Source organism: Phyllobates terribilis, unplaced genomic scaffold (genome assembly GCF_046119375.1).
Source record: "Phyllobates terribilis strain yellow unplaced genomic scaffold, ASM4611937v1 Scaffold_61__1_contigs__length_8056638, whole genome shotgun sequence".
Taxonomy (NCBI): domain Eukaryota; kingdom Metazoa; phylum Chordata; class Amphibia; order Anura; family Dendrobatidae; genus Phyllobates; species Phyllobates terribilis.
This window is the reverse complement of record NW_027362821.1, coordinates 4582632-4599773: the sequence shown is the minus strand read 5'-3', so window position 1 is coordinate 4599773 and position 17142 is coordinate 4582632.

Below are 17142 nucleotides of genomic sequence, written 5' to 3'. Positions count from 1 at the left end.
TGCACCATGTATCGCACGTGCTCGAGTGACATGCTAGAGTCCTGCCCACATGTTTCACGGTTATTAGACACCCAAAACAAACATGCAGGGATTGCTGGTGCATGGCAGGCAATCCCCGCACATTTTTTTTTGACTGTGAAGCATATGGGGCAGAGACTCGAGCACCCGCGATACTCAATGCATACCCGAGCACCCGATGCAAACTCAAGTAGCGAGCACTTGTGCTCAAGACTAGTCGCCATATCGTCATCTTTTTTTTTTTTTTGCTTTTGAAAAAAATCCCAACCCTAGCACAACCTTAACCCTAGAGTTTATTTTTTACACCGTTCCTTGTGCTGTATAAGTGATTAGACGACTTTATTCTTTGGGTCGGTGCGATTACAGCGATACCAGAATCCTATCGGGTTTTTATGATTGACAGCTGTCTCACACTAAAAGACACATTTTTTTGCATCGCCATATTTTGAGAGCTATAATTTTTCCATATTTTGGCCGACAGAGTCATTTGACAACTTGTTTTTTGCGGGATGAGTTGACGTTTTTATTGGTACCATTTTCAGGCACGTGACATTTTTTGATCGCTTTCTATTCCGATTTTTGGGAGGCAGAATAAGCAAAAACCAACAATTCAGGAATTGTTTTTTTTAATTTTTTTATGCTGTTCCGCGTGTGGTAAAATTGATGAGGTAGCTTTATTCTTTGGGTCTGTACGTTTACAGCGGTACCACATTTATATCTTTTTTTATGTTTTGGCGCTTCTACACAATAAAAGCTATTTTGTAGAAAAAATTATTTTTTTGCATCACTTTATTCTGAGAGCTATAACTTTTTTATTTTTCAGCTGATGGAGCTGTATGGCAGCTTGTTTTTTCTGGAACAAGATGAGGTTTTCAGTGGTACCATTTTTATTTATATTCATCTTTTTGATCGCGTTTAATTCCATTTTTTGCTTGGCGGTATGATGATAAAGCATCGTTTTTTGCTTTGTTTTTTATTTTAATTTTTTATCGTGTTCACTAAAGGAGTTAACTTGTGAGACAGTTTTATAGGTCAGGTCGTTCCGGACGTGGTGATACCAAATATGTGTACTTTTATTGTTTTGTTTGGTTTTTTTCATTATAATATTTATTGATGGGTACATTATATTTTTATTTTTGGTGGATTATTTTTTTTTTTACATTTTTTTACCACTTTTTTTTACTTTTATACTTTGTCACACTATGGGACTTTCACTTTTTATACTCTGATCGCCTGTATAACATAGGGATGGAGCACCATCCCTGTGCTATACAGGCTGTCAGCGATGTAGATGCAGAAGATACTTTGATCATGCACAGTGCATGACCAAAGTATCTTTCTGCTATCTGGTGACCCGGATGTTGTCATGACGACATCTGGGTTACCATGACAACCACAGAACCCAGCCTCAGACAGCGCACGACGACGGGGAAGAGGTGAATATGCAGTACTTACCTCCGCAATGCTGTGATCGACTTCGATCGCAGCATTGCTGGGGTTAATGTGCCGGGAGCCGTGCGTGACTGCTCCCAGCACATAGCAAAAATCAGCTCACACCCGGCAGCGATCGCGCCCGCACAGCCTGTGTGTGGCTGAAATCAACAGGGCGTACTAATACGTACCTGGCTCTTAAAGCCCAGGGCGCAGGTACAGTACGTATTAGTACGCCCTGGGCTGTAAAGGGGTTAAGACCCATAGTGGTGGGGATTGGTTCCCAAGGTGAAAAATTAAGTGCCTGGATGGATTTTTACCTACAGCCTCTGGTTCAGGAAACTACGAGTTACATTAGGGATTCAAAATTCATAGTGACCATTTTTGATAAATTTGAATGGCCAAAAAACTTTGGATGATTGTCCTGTGATGTGGTGGCATTATACCCCCTCAATTCCACACCATATTGCTTTAGCATGTTTAACCTACCACCTTGACACATACAGTTCGTACTCTATAGAAATAAAAGAATTTCTGGTCATAGCAGTACAGTTCCTCTTAGAGCGTAATTCTTTTAGCTTTGATAAAAGTTTTTTTTTTTACAGAAAAGAGGAGTCAGCATGGGCAGTAAATTTTCTCCTTCGCTAGTGAACATAGTGATGTGTAGGTGGAAGGAGCTTTTCATTTACCATAATGATAACACATATAGTGGACACATTGTGTGGTACGGTAGATTTATTGATGACCTCCTCCTGGTGTGGGGGGCACACAGGAGGAGGTGGTACAATTTGTACAGTACATCAACTGCAATCATTTTAATCTTAAATTCACTTAGTTCTACCATTCATCCAAAATTACTTTTTTGGATCTCGAACTTGAGGCTACCAAGGAGAAAGAATTGGTCAAAATTAATCCCCACAGAAAATCTACAGCCTCAAATTCTATTCTATCAGCTAAATGTTGTCATCCGCCACATATTAAGAGAAATATCCCTTACGGTGAGCTAATACGAACAATACGAAATTGTTCAGATAACATCACTTTTCAGAAGGAATCAGAAAAAATTTGTAACAGACTATCCAATAGGTGCTATCCCGAGTGGTCTTTAAGAAAAGCGAGTAGAATTGTCTCCAATATAAATCGGAAAGATATACTCCGAAATGAACAGAAAAATAACATTAACACATTGTATACTAGGGTAACGTTTTCTACCACCTATAGTCCTCAGTATAATAAAATTACATCTAGAATTAAAAAGTATAACCCTATTATATATCAGAACAAGAAACTAAAAAACCTACTTTCTAATGCCATCCGCTTTGTAGCCAGGAAAGCGCCCGCTCTGGGAACCATCCTTTCTCCTAGCTTATACACCAGTGAGACTAATACTGTACAACCAAATTGGCTCAGCACAAAAGGTTTCTTCAGATGTGGAGCCAATTGGTGCAAAGCGTGTCTACATGCGGTTAAAACAGATAGTTTTATGTCCTTAAGTAATGATAGAGAATATAAAATTCATGATTTCCTCAATTGTAATTCATCAGGGGTTATATACCTTATAGAATGCACCTTGTGTAAGGTCCACTATGTGGGTTGTACCACAGGTGCGCTGAAAGTCCGTATCAGAAGACATCTTTCTGATGCGATTAATTTGGAAGCCATAAATACATCAGCAGTATCGAGGCATTTTGCGAGAGTTCATAAAGGTGACACCTCATTCTTTAAATATATGGAGATAGAGAAGGTATATAGATCCACACGAGGGGGGGATCATAAGTGCAAACTTCTGAACCGGGAGTCCCTGTGGATTTTCACATTGGATACCACAGGGGTTAAATTCAAGACAGGATCTGATACTGCAGTATTAAGAAATATAATTCTGCATTTATTTCCATGCATGTACACTGGGTACGGAAAGTATTCAGACCCCTTTACATTTTTCACTCTTTGTTTCATTGCAGCCATTTGGTAAATTCTAAAAAGTTCATTTTTTTCTCATTAAAGTCCACTCTGCACCCCATCTTGACTAAAAAAAACAGAAATGTAGAAATTTTTGCAAATTTAATAAAAAAGAAAAACTGAAATATCACACGGTCATAAGTATTCAGACCCTTTGCTCAGTATTGAGTAGAAGCACCCTTTTGGGCTAGTACAGCCATGAGTCTTCTTGGAAATGATGCAACAAGTTTTTCACACCTGCATTTTGGGATCCTCTGCCAGTCTTCCTTGCAGATCCTCTCCAGTTCCGTCAGGATGAATGGTAAACGTTGGTGGACAGCCATTTTCAGGTCTCTCCAAAGATGCTCAATTGGGTTTAGGTCAGGGCTCTGGCTGGGCCAGTCAAGAATGGTCACATAGTTGTTCTGAAGCCACTCCTTTGTTATTTTAGCTGTGTGCTTAGGGTCATTGTCTTGTTGGAAGGTGAACCTTTGGCCAAGTCTGAGGTGCAGAGCACTCTGGAAGAGGTTTTCATCCAGGATATCTCTGTACTTGGCCGCATTCATGTTTCCTTCAATTGCAACCAGTCGTCCTGTCCCTGCAGCTGAAAAACACACCCATAGCATGATACTGCTGTTATGATCTGCTACAAGAACTAAGGAAAGAGAGGAAATCTGTCCATACAATAGGACTAAGCTGATTCCCTACGATGCAGTGGGCAACCTGTTCCTTGTGAACAGACCGCCTTCGTCCGCGGCTAGTCTGAACGCAGACCTATAGATTAAAGGGAGGGGTCCCTAAAAGAACTATGGACTGGGACAAAAATGGACACCTCCTGGCAGAAGTAGTAGCAGAAGAAGACAAACAGATAAAAGTACTTAGTGGTCCAAGGACCAAACAAACTAGAGAGATACAGTAGGTACAAAGCACCTGGCTAGATTAAGAGTCAAAGTAACACTGAAGTCCAGCAAAGCCTGAAGGGTGGAGCTGGAATAAATAGGCACAAGGTCACGTGACCACAAAATAGAAAAAACTAATAGGAGGGTTCTAACAACTGCCACCACCATGTTTCACTGTTGGGATTGTATTAGGCAGGTGATGAGCAGTGACTGGTTTTCTCCACACATACCACTTAGAATTATCACCAAAAAGTTCTATCTTTGTCTCATCAGACCAGAGAATCTTATTTCTCATAGTCTGGGAGTCCTTCATGTGTTTTTGAGCAAACTCTATGCGGGCTTTCATATGTCTTGCACTGAGGAGAGGCTTCCGTCTGGCCACTCTGCCATAAAGGCCCAACTGGTGGAGGGCTGCAGTGATAGTTGACTTTGTGGAACTTTCTCCCATCTCCCTACTGCATCTCTGGAGCTCAGCCACAGTGATCTTGGGGTTCTTCTTTACCTCTCTCACCAAGGCTCTTCTCCCACGATTGCTCAGTTTGGCTGGACGACCAGGTCTAGGAAGACTTCTGGTGGTCCCAAACTTCTTCCATTTAAGGATTATGAAGGCCACTGTGCTCTTATGAACCTTGAGTAATGCAGAAATTCTTTTATAACCTTGGCTAGATGTGTGCCTTGTCACAATTCTGTCTCTGAGCTCCTTGGGCAGTTCCTTTGAGCTCATGATTCTCATTTGGTCTGACATGCACTGTGAGCTGTGGGGTCTTATATAGACAGGTGTGTGCCTTTCCAAATCAAGTCCTATAAGTTTAATTAAACACATTTGGACTCCATTGAAGGAGTAGAACCATCTCAAGGAGGATCACAAGGAAATGGACAGCATGTGACTTAAATACGAGTGTCTGATCAAAGGATCTGAATACTTATGACCATGTGATATTTCAGTTTTTCTTTTTTAATAAATTTGCAAAAAAATTCTACATTGCTGTTTTTTTCAGTCAAGATGGGGTGCAGAGTGTACTTTAATGAGAAAAAAAATGAACTTTTCAGAATTTATCAAATGGCTGCAATTAAACAAAGAGTGAAAAATTTAAAGGAGTCTGAATATTTTCCGTACTCACTGTATGTATCTATATACACTGCTCCAAAAATAAAGGGAACACTTAAAACAACAGAATATAACTCCAAGTAAATCAAACTTCTGTGAAATCAAACTGTCCACTTAGGAAGCAACACTGATTGACAATCAATTTCACATGCTGATGTGCAAATGGAATAGACGATAGATGGAAATTATTGGCAATTATCAAGACACCCTCAATAAAGGAGTGGTTCTGCAGGTGGGGACCACAGACCACATCTCAGTACCAATGCTTTCTGGCTGATGTTTTGGTCACTTTTGAATGTTGGTTGTGCTTTCACACTCGTGGTAGCATGAGACAGACTCTACAACCCACAGAAGTTGCTCAGATAGTGCAGCTCATCCAGGATGGCACATCAATGCGAGCTGTGGCAAGAAGGTTGGCTGTGTCCAGAGGCTGGAGGCGCTACCAGGAGACAGGCCAGTACACCAGGAGATGTGGAGGGGGCCGTAGGAGGGCAACAACCCAGCAGCAGGACCGCTACCTCCGCCTTTGTGCAAGGAGGAACAGGAGGAGCACTGCCAGAGCCCTGCAAAATGACCTCCAGCAGGCCACAAATGTGCATGTGTCTGCACAAACGGTTAGATACCGACTCCATGAGGGTGGTATTAGGGCCCGACATCCACAGATAGGGGTTGTGCTCACAGCCCAACACCATGCAGGACGCTTGGCATTTGCCACAGAACATCAGGATTGGCAAAGTCGCCACTCGCGCCCTGTGCTCTTCACAGATGAAAGCAGGTTCACACTGAGCACATGTGACAGACGTGACAGAGTCTGGAGAAGCCATGGAGAGCAACATCCTTCAGCATGACCGGTTTGGCAGTGGGTGAGTAATGGTGTGGGGTGGCATTTCTTTGGAGGGCCGCACAGCCCTCCATGTGCTCGCCAGAGGTAGCCTGACTTCCATTAGGTACCGAGATGAGATCCTCAGACCCCTTGTGAGACCATATGCTGGTGCGGTTGGCCCTGGGTTCCTCCTAATGCAGGATAATGCCAGACCTCATGTGGCTGGAGTGTGTCAGCAGTTCCTGCAAGATGAAGGCATTGAAGCTATGGACTGGCCCGCTTGTTCCCCAGACCTGAATCCGATTGAGCACATCTGGGACATCATGTCTTGCTCCATCCGCCAACGTCACGTTGCACCACAGACCGTCCAGGAGTTGGCGGATGCTTTAGTCCAGGTCTGAGAGGAGATCCCACAGGAGACCATCCGCAACCTCATCAGGAGCATGCCCAGGTGTTGTAGGGAGGTCATACAGGCACGTGGATATATATATATATATATATATATATATATATATATATATATATATATATATATATATATATATATATATATATGCCTTTTTGTCATTCTAGTAGTAGGGCCATAATTAAGACATGATTTGTTGAAACGCGTAGGTCTGTAAGCTATGATAGTTGCACATTTGCTGTATTCTTTGTGGAGCAGTGTTTTATATGGCTAATAAAAGCTAAGTTTTAATATTTTTTCTACTAAACAAACCTTTACGCTGGTGTAGCACCCCGAGGGCTCGGCTGCTACGGGGTATTGCACCTCGAACCAGAGGTGTGGTATTCCACCCCCGGGTAAGGATGGAGTGTGGACTAGAACTCAGTTAGCTGCATGCACCACACACACCCCATTTCCGAGGAACAGACCGACGGTACTCCCACTAGAAAGATGTGCAGGTACGACAGCTTCTGTTCCTGGCTGGAGTGGGGAGGGGGGGGGAGGAATATCCCAGTGGTGTAGGGGCAGATGGGAGTGGGTTTCTGGGCATAGGAAGGAGCCCATTGGTTGCTAGTCACCTGGGCTCGGGTGTCAGAGGGAGTATAAAAGGTGGGCACCATCTTAGGAGTGAGTTCAGTCAGACAGAAGAAGAGTGAGAAGAGGAGTGACAGGGAGCAGCAGCCCTGTCTGGGTGCTGCCCCTGGAGGGAGCAAGAGTGAAGAAGAAAGGAACAAGAAGCAAGGAAAGAATGAAACATAAGGAAAGGCCCAGAGACATGAAGCAAGAAGGAACCCGAACACGCTAGGAGTCAGCGGGTGAAGGGTTGGCAGATCAGGGTACCGGATCCCAAACTGGTGGAGGCCACTTATCCTCAGCCAGGAACCGGAGGTCGTGGCCACGTCTTGGTGCGACCACTCACTACACCCACCACGAAGGCACGCCACATAGGGTCAGGGAGACCGGAGAAAGGTTTCGCCACCAGAAGGCCCGAGGAAGCTGGACATGGGTGGGTCCCTAGTGGGGACGGCCAGAGAAAGGAACGGGGAAAGGAGTTCAAGGTCACACTCTGGAACTGCCTGGGGGTTGGTAGAGCCCCGTACCTGGTGGACGCAGCATGGCTCGGGTCGTCATCACCTGCAGGACTGACGTTAATAACAACTGTGAGTAAAGCATTGAAAACTGCAATCAGTCTCTGTGTTCCATCGCACCACCAGCACCATAGGTACCGGGACGCTCTTACTATCACTCCCTTCACCCGCACCAGCTGCCCTGAGGCTATACCTCTCCCGTTGGGGGTTATACCACCATAGCTGCACATATATACCATCGGCCTCAGCGGACTGTTTTGCAGTGGCAGCCTTGCGACCGCAAATCAACGGGTGGCGTAGTCGGACACTAATACCATCATACCAATAACTGCCACTTAGTTTGACCACCCTGGGCGCGGACCGGGTCACCGCCACACGAAGACTACTACCCCCATCGGATCCGGCTCCGGGTATCCCCCGCGCGCATGCGCGCCGCACTACAGCACTGGCCCAGGGGGTGAGTCACTGGATCATTTGCACTTTTCCCTTGTCTGACTACACTTACGTTTCGCCCTGGTACCACTTATCTGCATCTCCAGAAGTTTCCCATTTCTCTATTATACTCTTCAAATTACATTTTGAGACTTTCTCCTCCTGTTGTTGCACATATTTTTTTTCCCTTCATCTGCACAGGTATCATTAATCTATCAACTATAATGGCCGTACCAGGTCCTGCAGGTCCTGTATCCCGTACACATGACGTGGGCAGTGCACGGCATGCCGCTAGTTTATATTCTGAGTGCTCTTATATACGGTGGTAGTTTTACACAATGTTGAGCCTGTGATTTGCAGAGTGAAATGTCTGACTGCTAGAACAGAAGTGTACGGCAGATTCTGCAGCATGGATACATAAAGGACGTCCTGGGGGAATATACCTCCCTCCAACACTCGTCCAGTCCCTGCCTCACACTAGAGACATTTATAATAACTCCAGGACTATGCAGCTGGTCATTTTATCATAATCTGTGGCCATTATTAGTGATCTCGCATTGTACGGTAATATCACCCTGGAGGTTGTGATGTATTTAGTGTAATAGCGCCATCTAGAATATACAGTATATATTAGGCGATACCATGCTTTCTATAGTTAGTCGTCTTCTGTGCCCTCTATAGCTATCTATTATACTTTATATTTCTTTATAATAATTTATAATAAATTACTCGATAGTTTTACAGCTTTATGATGTTTATTAATCTGCTGTAATTATAAAAGAAAGTCCAACCTTACAGTGAACACAGGTGGAAGTGTCCTCCATGATGGTGTAGGCTGAGGTGGAGCAAGTATATAGTCAGTGGGGGATCAAGATGACCAGTATTCCCCAGGGTTCCTTGTTATCAGGGAGGGACCCTGTGTATGCAATCAAAAGATCTTATCCTCTGACCGGCTGTGTGCCATCAACAGGTAATGATCCTCTGTCCGGCTGTGTGCCATCAACAGGTAATGACCATCCGGCAGTGCGACATCAACTGGTCATCACCCTCCAGCTGTGTGCCATCAACAGGTAATGACCATCCGGCAGTGCGCCATCAACAGGTAATGACCCTCTGGCTATGGCCATCAATAGGTCATCACCCTCCGGCTGTGTGCCATCAACAGGTAATGACCATCCGGCAGTGCGCCATGAACAGGTAATGACCATCCGGCTGTGTGCCATCAACAGGTAATGATCCTCTGTCCGGCTGTGTGCCATCAACAGGTAATGACCATCCGGCAGTGTGACATCAACTGGTCATCACCCTCCAGCTGTGTGCCATCAACAGGTAATGACCATCCGGCAGTGCGCCATCAACAGGTAATGACCCTCTGGCTATGGCCATCAATAGGTCATCACCCTCCGGCTGTGTGCCATCAACAGGTAATGACCATCCGGCAGTGCGCCATGAACAGGTAATGACCATCCGGCTGTCTGCCATCAACAGGTAATGATCCTCTGTCCGGCTGTGTGCCATCAACAGTTAATGACCCTCTGGCTATGGCCATCAATAGATCATCACCCTCCGGCTGTGTGCCATCAAATGTTTTTATCTTCTGTCCAGTTTTGTGCCATCAAGAGGTAATGACCCTCCAGCTGTGGGCCATCAACAGGTCATCACCCTTCGGCATTTCGGCTTCTTGTCTTCTGTAAGATGCGATTCTTGAGTCTCCTGATGTTAAAAAATATTTAAAAAATCACCGATTAAACTAATAATCTATCTAGTACATAAGCATCACAATTTATAATCTATCTAGTGCATAAGTATGACAATTTAGCTCACAGAACATACACTATGCTGAAACATTAGACCCTACAAGCAGAAATTTGCTAAACTAACATAAATATAACTGACAAATCAGTAGAAAAATCGCTACCAATGGCACAGCTCTCATCACATCAACCTGTAACCATAGTAGATAAGAAATAGAGGACAATGCTCATAGTCAGTTATCAACAATTCGGCATGGGGCATCCCACCAGAGACATTATAATATCTAGTAGATTATAGATGGCAATAGAATTTACCAACAAGCACATAGTACGCCAAACTCAAGTACATAGTATGCCAAACCTCGACACGTTTTCCAAAAATAGGTTCATCAGAAGCACATACTAGACAGTGATCCTTAGCAAAGCGTTCATAGATATATGCGCCATACAGGGGCGGAACTACCGCCCGTGCAGCCGGTTCATTGAACGGGGGCCCCGAGGGAGAGGGGGCCCCTCCAGCAGGGCCGCCATCAGGGCATGTCTGCCCTGACTCCAGTGTGGGGCCCAGCCGGTAGGGGCCCCCTTGGAGCCCCGTTGGGGGCCCCCTCTTGTGAGTCTCTCTCCTCATGGGGCCCCCGGCCCCATGCCAAGCGCCGGGTCCGGGACATCTCAGCGCTGCGCTGCGCTCCTGCGGCAGCGCCTTCATGATTCCCCTGATTTCCGGTCATGTGACGGCGCCGTCACATGGCCGGAAGTCAGGAGAACCTAGTGTCAACGATTTGGACGAGCGCCAGGATTCTGCAGGGATCGCATGGGGGTAAGTATAACAGGTTTTGTTTTTTTCAAAATACAATTTACTAGGAGTGGGGGAAATGGGAGGGGTGTGTGTGTGTGAGTGAGATAAGAGATGCACATGGGGTGGGGGGAGATGATAAAAGATGCACATGGGGTGGGGGGGATGAGAGAGGTGCACATGTGGGGGGGGGGATGAGAGAGGTGCACATGTGGGGGGAGGGGGATGAGAGAGGTGCACGTGGGGGGAGGGGGATGATAAAAGATGCACATGGGGTGGGGGGGATAAGAGATGCACATGGGGTGGGGGGGATAAGAGATGCACATGGGGGAGGGGGATAAGAGATGCACATGGGGGGGGAGATAAGAGATGCACATGGGGGGGAGATAAGAGATGCACATGGGGGGGGAGATAAGAGATGCACATGGGGGGGGAGATAAGAGATGCACATGGGGGGAGGGGGATAAGAGATGCACATGGGGGAGGGGGATAAGAGATGCACATGGGGGGAGGGGGATAAGAGATGCACATGGGGGGAGGGGGATAAGAGATGCACATGGGGGAGGGGGATAAGAGATGCACATGGGGGGAGGGGGATAAGAGATGCACATGGGGGAGGGGGATAAGAGATGCACATGGGGGAGGGGGATAAGAGATGCACATGGGGGAGGGGGATAAGAGATGCACATGGGGGAGGGGGATAAGAGATGCACATGGGGGGGATGAGAGAGGTGCACATGTGGGGGAGGGGGATGAGAGATGCCCATGGGGGGGATGAGAGAGGGGCACATGGGGGGGAGGGGGATGAGAGAGGGGCACATGTGGGGGAGGGGGATGAGAGAGGGGCACATGGGGGGTGGTGAGAGCTGCACATGTGGGGGAGGGGGATGAGAGAGGGGCACATGGGGGGTGGTGAGAGCTGCTCATGGGGGAATTGGGAGAAAATGAGCTGCACATGGGGGAATTAGGAGTAGGGGGATAATGAGCTGCACATAATGAATGTGGGGTGGGGGAGAGTAAATGATAAATGACGATGGGGTGGGGAGAGCACGGACATGATATAATGAATTGGGGCAGGGGGTGCATGTAAATAATGAATGCGGGGAACAGGAAGTATAGAGTAGAGGTTCTAATTAAATTATATATTAAGTGCCTATTTACAGTTAATGGGGGCACCGTGGTGGATTACAATTTATATTTGGAATGGTAGGTTGCATAATAACTAACCATATATTGATGGTGGATGCACGTCTGTATTCAGCTGCGTAATGTAGAAGTTGGGGAATGTGCTCTAGATAACTGTGTTATTTTATGCAGAGACGAGTCCTGGCTGGAAGACGTGATGGCGGTCTGTGCTGGATGAAGGAGAAAAGCGTAGCTGAAGGACTTCACCTAGAGACGTCACCAGTGAGTCAGTGCATTACATGTACACTTACACTATATACTATGTACCGGGCTCCTGTGTATAATGTCACTGGTGATCACTGTATTACCTGTACACTATATACAGAGCTCCTGTGTATAATGTCACTGGTGATCACTGTATTACCTGTACACTGACAATATATACAGAGCTCCTGTGTATAATGTCACTGGTGATCACTGTATTACCTGTACACTGACAATATATACAGAGCTCCTGTGTATAATGTCACTGGTGATCCCTGTATTACCTGTACACTATATACAGAGCTCCTGTGTATAATGTCACTGGTGATCCCTGTATTACCTGTACACTATATACAGAGCTCCTGTGTATAATGTCACTGGTGATCACTGTATTACCTGTACACTGACACTATATACAGAGCTCCTGTGTATAATGTCACTGGTGATCACTAGATTACCTGGACACTTACATTATACATACCATGTATAGAGCTCCCGTGTATAATGACACTTATGGTAATATTAGTAATGTGGTGGTAATATTAGTAATGTGGTGGTAATATGTGGTCTGGTCATGGTGTCGCAGTTTTTCTCCCTTCTGTGTGGTATTATTCGGTCACTATGTTGTGGTAATATGTGGTCTGGTCATGGTGTGGCGGTATTCCCTGTATGTGGTATTATTGGTCATTTTAAAAAAAAATTTATATGACACATTCCCTTAAAGAAAACTAAATAAAAATATTTCTAAAAAGAGTATTGGATATTTTAAGAAAATTTTAATAGGTTAGAGTAGGGCCCGGCCAGAAGAGTCTACCTTATCGTGGTGGCGGCTTTAAAAATCTTTTGGCCAAAACAAAAGCTGTTGGCTATGTATGTGGCACCGTCACATGGCCGAACGTCAGGAGAGCCTGGTGGCAGCGACGTGGACGAGCGCCAAGATTCTGCAGGGATCGCATGGGGGTAAGTATAACAAGTTTTATTTTTCTTAAATACAATTAATTAACTAGGAGTGGGGGGGATGAGAGATGCACATGGGGGGGATGAGAGATGCACATGGGGGGGGGAGATGAGAGATGCACATGGGGGGGATGAGAGATGCACATGGGGGGGGGAGATGAGAGATGCACATGGGGGGGATGAGAGATGCACATGGGGGGGATGAGAGATGCACATGGGGGGGGTGAGAGATGCACATGGGGGGGGTGAGAGATGCACATGGGGGGGTGAGAGATGCACACGGGGGGGTGAGCTGCACATGGGGGGGTTATGTTTACATAACTTTGTTGCCTTATGAAGCGCAGGGGGGGCCCCCAAAAATTTCTTGCACAGGGGCCCACTACAGTCTGTGTCCGCCCCTGGCGCCATATGATAAGGTGCTAAAGTGCAAGTGTGTGACAAAATATCCATTCGATTTCAGGTGCAATGCTGCATTGTATGTAGTAAGATGGTGCCCATCAGACAGCATGTATAGGACTAACCTGTGATGAAAACACGAGCAATGGGAAAGTTCAAGCAGTTGCCTTCTCAATCTTCCTCGCCTCTAAGACATCTAAGGAAACATCTTCTCCTCTTGATTTTGGGTGGAGGTGTTGTAGGCATTTCAGGCTCTGGCATTCTAGGTTCTGACATACTAGGTTCTGACATGGTAGGTTCTGGTGTTCTAGGTTCTGGTGCTCTTGGCTCTGGAATTCTGGATTGTTGGCTTCTCTGAAAAATCAGTAACCTCTCTTTATGCTCCGTGGAACTTCGAGCTCTTCTTCCTATATTGTTGTGAGGGATCGTTCTGACCCAGACAATATCACTGAACGCCACTTTATAGTTGCAGCTAGGAACCTTTTTCGCATCCTGCGGTGCAGGAGCCATGGATGGAGTAGAACATTTGCCATTGGGCAGGACAGGTGTTCTCCTGGAGTCTTGCTCCTGAATCTGAGGGATGCAAATCGGCTCCTTACAAGCACTTTGTTCCTTCAGAATGGTTTTGTTCTCAGGAGTTTTCTGATTGTTTCACCAGGTTCAGACATTGCCCACTTGCTCAGGACAAGACTTAAGGCCAAATACTCTAGTATTGTCAGTAGTGTCATCACCGCAACAAAAACTGCGTCACGGAAGAGCCAAAAAAGGAAGATTGATGGAAGCTTGATAGGTGCTTCTCCTGAGATCCACGGGTAGTGGGTCATCCTATAATAAAGAAAAAAAACATAATAAAGTCCTGTATATTTATACCCAATCCAGTCCAACAGAGAGCCCTTGTTATTATACAGTGATGGATACATTATCAAGCAACTTTCAGAAATATCCCATTGAGAAGATCAGGAAGAAGTTTGGGATTCACCACCAGGGTCCATGGAATATTATTTACAGTTGGACTTTCATATGACGGACGGTCACGTGTCCAGTATGAGAAGTCCTGCAAGAGGCGATATTCTCATTAGCTGATCGTTGTGACCTCCATATTGATGAGAACATACTCGCCCTCAGTGTACTGTAATGTGGGGGGTAGAGCAACGTAAAGCACAGAAATGATAGGATGATACTCATCATCTCCAGAGGTCTCTCAGCACCAAGGTATGGTCAATGAGATACAAGCTGCAGATGGGCCGAGGCTTCTAATATACCCAGGGGTGACATCACAAAGCCCTCTGTGACATCATTGCACAGTTCTATCCATCATGTCACTGATACTTTGGACCTAACTAAATGTCTAAAAGAGAACCCTTCCACATGATTTCCAATCACGGAGCAGCTTCAGTTTTTCAAGAAAAGTTTAAAAAATATAATCTGTGCTGTGATTGGTCACAATGGCACATGAAGCAGAACGTCTTTAGATCTTTTAAAGGGAAAGTGTCAGCAATTTTTTTACAATTGTAAAATTGTAAAGTATTTATATTTATATATAAATACACATATATTTAAAAAGGTTTCAATGGTATAAAATCTGAAAAAAATATTTTAACTGTTTTGATGTTTTCATCTTGTAAACACTAGGGGGAGCAGCTGCTGACATTACCATGAAAACAGAATGCAGCTAGCTCGCATTACGACTGCAGTAAAAGTGGGCGGGATCTGCTCACATGGGTGTGATGTCACTCCTCCCCTTCTGGGCGTTTGCAAAAAGGTAAATGAGACTGTAGTTTAGGATCACAGTGCGGAGCGATCACTGGTGACTGCAAAGTGATATATAAGGGACAACACCAAAGTCATTAATCACTACAAGGACAAGGCAGGAATGTGGGAGTCAGAGGGGTCACCCCACACTTATATCCCCTCTGACTGTCACTTCCTAAGCTCCTTTCCCTGCCATAACCTCTTATTCCCGCAGGTAAATTCTTACAGGACCCCCCTCCCCATCCCCTTCCTCTGCCGCAGCTGATTCTAAACGTCCTCCATATGTAATAATAGACAGGTACTCACCGGCAGCCTATGGTAATTCACAGGGTAGAACAGGGTACAGCACAGAAACAATATGGCGATCCTCATTGTCTCCAGGGGGTATCTCAGCACCAAGATATGGCCAATGAGATATGAGCTCCAGGTGGATGGAGCCCCCTTATATACCCCAAGGGTGACATCACAACGCCCTCTGTGACATCATCACCCACAACATTCCGTCACATGACATCACGCAGCACCAGCATCATGTGACCCAGCATAAATAGAAAGTCCTTGTTGCCTATACCAACCATTCAAAACTAAGTTTAAACTTTTCCAACAGCTAAAGGCGACTCTGTGATGGCAGTTTCTTCTTGTGGACGGTTGTGATAAATCTGCAGAACATCTACATAACGCGACATGTAGAAAATCCGGTCTTTTCCCCTCTGTTCTTCCTCTGGTGCTACAGAGACGGATAGAAGGAGCTTTTCCAGACCTTACAGTGCACAATATGGGACCTAATCACTGATATCCCAGATCTCCTCAGTACAAGCATACCGCCAACCTATGAGGACTAGAAAGAGGGCGAAACCATGCGGCACGCGTAGTCTGGCCACGCTCCTATCCACACCCCAAGCCACACCCTTTTTATGCCTTGGCAGGAGGAGATGTCTGTACAAAGCGCAAGTTATCAAAAGGCTGAAGGAACACTTTATCAACATGAATGAAGGTTTTGAAGGGCATCCACTGTCCCGGCACTACCGGAAGTTCCACAACCAATCTTATAAGGACACTAAGTTTTGTGGGATCCGATTAGTCCCCAGAAAATGGAGGGGAGGTGATTACCTGAGATTAATGTCGCGGATGGAATCCAAATGGATCTTCACATTAAATAGCTTGGCTCTGAAGGGCCTTAATCACGAGACTCAGCTGTATGCCTTCAACTCGCAGCGGTATATACTGTATGTATTTTTCATCCCAGTACCAATTGAACATTTACATTGCTCTTTTATGAACCTCCTTATATTTTATCAATATAATATGTCTTTTGGATATATTCCTTTGAATCCACCTATTTTTTATATGTATTTGTTTCTATACATTGATACCCCTATTGGAGATACAATATAATGTTTTTATTTTTCTCCTTCATTTTTTCCTTTTTATCTCTGGATGGTACTAAGTGCCGAATTTATACTATCCTGGTAATATACACTGATTAACAGACTGTTTTTTTATAGCCATCAGAAATATAAGTATATCATTTTTATTCATTTTTAACTAATTGTGAAAGTTTGAACAAAGTCTTTTTTATGATTATTTTTTTCACACACAGTCTATTCTTATTGGAATTCTATCTTAGTTCTATTGCACCTCCATATGTCCTTTTGCACCGTCTTGATAGTATTGGATCTTCCTCCATTTCTTTGGTTGTATTATCTTTGTGGGGGGCGTTTGGACTTTATTAGGTTACCAGTTTGACTACCAGCGAGATGCTGACGAAGAGGAACTGTGAGTCCTCGAAACGCGTAGGTTTTTTTTGGCCTATACAGGACATCAAAGGAGAAGGAGAGAGTCAATGCACAGGGATAAGCCCTCCTGATATCCAGAAGATATATATAACCATATCATATTATTGATACAAAATATAAATG